Consider the following 5,314-nt stretch of genomic DNA (forward strand, 5'->3'; position numbering starts at 1 on the left):
TCCTACTCCCCCTCTTCACCATACTCCCACTTCTCCTCCTCTTTATCCTCCTCTTTGTCTCCCTCTTCCTCCTCCACCTCTTCCATTCATAACTTCTTTCACCTATGTAATGGATGAAAGAGTTTTACTATCAGGCATATTTTCCCTTAGCAACACACAGACTGACTCTCAGTCATTGTGTAGCGTCTAAGACTCCTTGTTAAAGCACCTGGTTAATTTTCCACTGCAGTGGGTAGTGTATCCCATCGCATACACTTAGAGATATGAGCAGCAGACTAGAAGACACTGACGATGTCTCATCGGAAGCATCTGTCAGGTACTTATTATTTTGAAGGGATTCTCAAAATTAAAAGAGACTGTTTATTCTCATCAGCATGGGAATCTCTGTCTTCCTGTATATAGGAAGTACGATACACTGCCTCCTAGTCATTGGCACCTGAAATTCACATGAGAAGTAAATGCTGGTCATTTTAATCAAATCCAGGTAGGAATCAAGTGATGTCTCAATGCAAGTATTCTCCTTCTTCTAAGATTATAATAAGAAAACAGACCTCTTCGGGTTGCATGTGTGTCTGGCCTGAAGGAAACTTTCAACAGATGGCGTATTACAGAACCTATGTTTTTGGTATTTAACGTTTTCTTTAAGGAAAATTGTGTTCAGATTTTTCCAATATAGCCATAGGTATGTTAAATCTAACAATAAATGTAATATGAATATTGCCTTCCCTTTTATGGTAAATATAACTATAGCTGTAAAACATTCTTTTATGTTAGATATAATAACTTTAAGAACAAATACATGCTTTTTTATGAAATAACTCCACAATATTTGCACATATATAACATTTATAATTAAATGCATGCATACATACATGAAAATAAAAATGGTTGTGTTTTAAAATTCTGCTAAATATTTGTTTGTCCTTGATGCTCCATATATCCAGGATATTTTATCACAAGATAAAAGAAATGCAGTTAAGTGAAATGTTGAAGTTTTAGTAGACAGTTTCATTTGTATGATTTCATTTAGCTATTTTTTCATAAAATTGACCAATTGTTTTGACATCAGATAGACATTTTGAAGAAATGTGTTTACTTATAATTGTTAAGTGATTAACATTGTAAGTAACATATGTTAATTTTGTATCTTAAAAATCCTGGACTCTTAAAAGACAACTTGTGAAGTTATGCATGCTACTGTCACATGAGGACTTGCCATAATCAGCCATAGCAGGATGGTAGTGTCACGGGCCTTTAGGACAATGAGCAGCAGAGTCTCTCCAGCTTGATGTAAGGAAGTGAGCATCTCGGATACCCCAAAGGGCTCCATGGATTCTTGACTAGGTAAGTGCTATGTAAAAACATCGACATCAAAATAATAAGCAAAACATTGTTTAGAGATACTTTATTAGGAAAAATTAAGGTATATTCAATAAAATAAAAGGAGGATGACAAACACACAAACCTCTTTGAAAATCCCTGCAAATAACTTTGTGAGTGACACACACTCAAACACTGCACAGACACACAGGGGACACATCACGTGACTTTCTTTTCCCTTCACTTGTTTCAAAAATGAACCCCTATCAGTGGACTTGGGGAAGGGCATGCGTGAAGAAGGGGGAGGGAAGGTGAGATTAGGAGGTTTATGGGGGGATACAAAGTGAATAAAGTGTAATTAACAAAAAAAAAACAAAACAAATAAGCAAATCTTAAATAAATAGTTAAAATAAATGTGCCATAACCAGAAAGCCATGGTGGTGTACAGCTGCAATCTCAGCCCTTGAGAACTGTTCCAAGTTGAAGGCCAGGCTGGTGTACCTAGTGATTTTTAGGCCAGGCTTGGCTATACAAAGAGACACTATTTCAAATAAAATGTAAAACTTCCAGAAAATACTGGCTTTACTGTGTAAGGAAAAGGATTGTCTCTTTTTTAACTAAATAAAGCTTTCTGGTTCCAAAAAACAAAATGAACATTTTGATGTTTTTTTGATTTTAAAAAGTATTATTCCTTAGTGCTGGACGAATAGCTCGGTGGTTAATAACACTTTTTCGGGGTGGGAGCAGGTAGATAGTAGGGGATGGGAAGTGAGAGGTGGGGGCAGGAGGTTAGGGGATGGGAGATGTGGGGTATGAAGTTTCAGTGAGGCCTGGAAGTGAGGATACTTGCAAGTGATGAAAAAGAGCAGAGGAAGACTGGAGGGAAATGGCAGTCTGCAGACGAAAGAGTGAGTTGAATATTCGGGAAGAGAGTGCGTGTGCTCCTGGGCTGTTCACTGCACTGTGCTTCTGGTGTCAGAATAGTGGGGGATGGCTCCTCTGCTGTTCAGCTTTCCCTGGAGACCTAGCACAATCTGATGTTCTAACTTGATGACTGAGTGATTAATGCCACAGGTTCCGAATTATTGATTCTAGATGAGTACTTACTTGGGTGTAGCAAGGCAACACAAGGCTGTCAAGGCAAACTGTAAGAGCTGTTTAATTTATGCATATTTAATTTTACACATAATATTTAGTTATGTGTATATGTGTGTATTTGTGCATGTCTAAGAACAGGTGCCTGAGGCATCCAGAAAACAGTTGGATGCTAGAACCAAGTTTGGGCCCTCTGTAGGAGCAGTAACTTGTTCTTAACCATTGAGTCATTTCTCCAGTCTCCACAAGAAAATTCCTTTGTGGAAAATAGAGGCCTGACCATCCTTGCTCATGAAATTCTGCTCTCTGCCATGGCCATCAGACTACTAAGCACAAAAGCTAAGACATGAGTTTGGGAAAACATGAAGATGAATTTCCCTGTCCATCTACTTACCTGTCTCTTCTATTCCCTCAAGCCAGTTGAAAGCCCACATACTCAAACAGAAAATTGATATTTTCTAGGTTAACTACAAAAAAATGAGGAAAGTAATAAATGAATAAATAAAACATGACTAATGTATTGGAATATTCTTAGCAGAATACACTCATTACACACCCAATGAATTTTGTAAAGACATTGCCTTCAGATACATCATGTTCTTTGACCTTATTCCATATTCAACCTCCTTTACTCTTTATCTTCCTTCTCATTCCCACTAGTCTCCCTCCTTTTTCCAACTAGTCCTCTTTCAATTTCACGTCATATATATGTTTCTATATTATATTTTTTTATATTATTACATATGTAATATATAAACAAAATCTAGGATCCATATATATTTGTCTTTCTGAGTCTGGATTACATGGATTAAGATAATTACCTCCAACTCTACTCTTTGTCCTGATAACACAATTTCATTCTTCTTTATACATTGTAGGTATGCACCACATTTCCTTTTTCCAGCCATCTGTGCTTTCATAACTTAGCAAAACACAATGAAATACAACTCAGCATCGAAGAAGGAGGAAACTGTGACACGTGTATGAATGAACCTGGACAACATTATTCTAAGTGAAGCAAACCAGTGGCAGAGAAACAGATACTGTGTGACACAGTTTATATGAGTTGCTTATTTTGGACACGTTCTTTGAGACAAGGTGAAACCAGCAGCTGAAGAATGAGGATATAGGAAGTTCTTGATTCCTGGGTACTGAGTTTCAGCTGTGAGAGGTAGCAGGATTTAGCTGGTTTGGCGGCAGGACAACAGTTAGGATGCACTTAAGGCCCCTGAACTGTACACTTAAGGATGGTCACATGTTGCATGAGTTTTACCATAGTTCAAAGAAGCAAGAGCAAAGGCGCCCAAGTCTAGAAGTGTGCACTGTTTCCAGCTTGTTCTGACCATAGCTTCCCAAGCAGTTAAGCAACCCCTAGACAGACTGGGTTTTCCTTACTGTTATTTGCATTGTTGAATTTCTGATCTGTAAAATGGGCATGGGGGATCTTCTGACTAAAACTTTTCTTTTAATGTATGCTTGTTTATTTCTCTTCAAGTATGCACTCTTGAAATGGAAGACTTTTATCTGCTGTTCTGATCTCAAAAGGTAAAAGAGTGTTAGATCACAGAGCCAGAACCTGGCACAGGGAGTGCTGGGCTCAGTCAGACATGCCCTGAAGCACTTATGCACCATGGAACATGGCTACAGGGCAGAGCTAGGTACTGTTGAAACGGCACTAAAGGTCATACATATGTGTCTACTCTGGACCAGGATGATATACTAAGTGCCTTCTACTTCCTAGAGAAAGACTGAGAAAAGTTGGTGTGTTGACTATATTTTGCTCCTGTGATAAAACGCCATGACCTAGAGTGATTAATGGAAGAGTTTATCTTGGCATATAGTCCCAGAAGTCCATAACAGGAGGAGAAGCATGGGTGCAGGTGATCAAAGCAGGACGCTGAGAAATCTCATCTTCAACCACACAAAAAGCAGAGAATGTTTCTACTTGGTCATAGTTGGTGATATCTTTGATGTGTTCTTAGATTTGGTTTGAGAGTATTTTGTTGAGTATTTTTGCATCAATGTTCATAAGGGACATTAGCCTGAAATTCTCTTTCTTTATTGGGTCTTTGTGAGGTTTAGGTATCAAGGTGACTGTGGCCTCATAGAATGAAGTTGGTAATATTCCTTCTGCTTCTATTTTGTGGAATAGTTTAAAGAATATTGGTGTTAGCTCTTCTTTGAAGGTCTGGTAGAATTCTGTGCTGAAACCATCTGGCCCAGGGGTCGTTTCTGAGACTGATACTCTAACCAAGGACCATTCATGGAGATAACCTAGAACCCTGGCACAGATGTAGCCCATGGCAGATCAATCTCCAAGTGGGTGCTCTAGTAAGGGAAACAAGGGCTGTCTCTGACATGAACTCAGTGGCTGGCTCTTTGATCACCTCCCCCTGAAGGGGAGCAGATTTACCAGGCCACAGAGGAACACAATGCAGCACTCCTGATGAGACCTGATAGGCTAGGGTCAGAGGGAAGGGGAGGAGGACCTCTGCTATCAGTGGGGTAGGGGAGGGGCCTGGGAGGAAAAAAGGGAGGGAGAGCAATATTGGGAGGGGACCAGAGAGGGGGCCAGAGCTGGCATACAAAGTGAATAAATTGTAATAAAGAAAAAAAAAGGCAGAGAATGGAAGTGGGTTGAGCTGTGAACTCACAAAGCTCACCCCCAGTGTCATATTTCTTCCAGCATGGCTCCACCTTCAAAAGATTCCATAACCCTCCCAAATAGTACCACCAACTAGAGACCAAGTATTCAAACATATGAGCCTGTAGGGAACTTTTCTTATTCAAACCACGGCATCTGGAATTTTCTTATTTGAGATTTTTTTTTTTTTTACTTTAGGGGAAAAAAATCATGTTCAAGTCTATATATGTTCATTCAAAAGTGATGCTCAGTTGA

Source organism: Psammomys obesus, unplaced genomic scaffold (assembly GCF_907164565.1).
Source record: "Psammomys obesus unplaced genomic scaffold, mPsaObe1.curated_primary_1811, whole genome shotgun sequence".
NCBI lineage: Eukaryota > Metazoa > Chordata > Mammalia > Rodentia > Muridae > Psammomys > Psammomys obesus.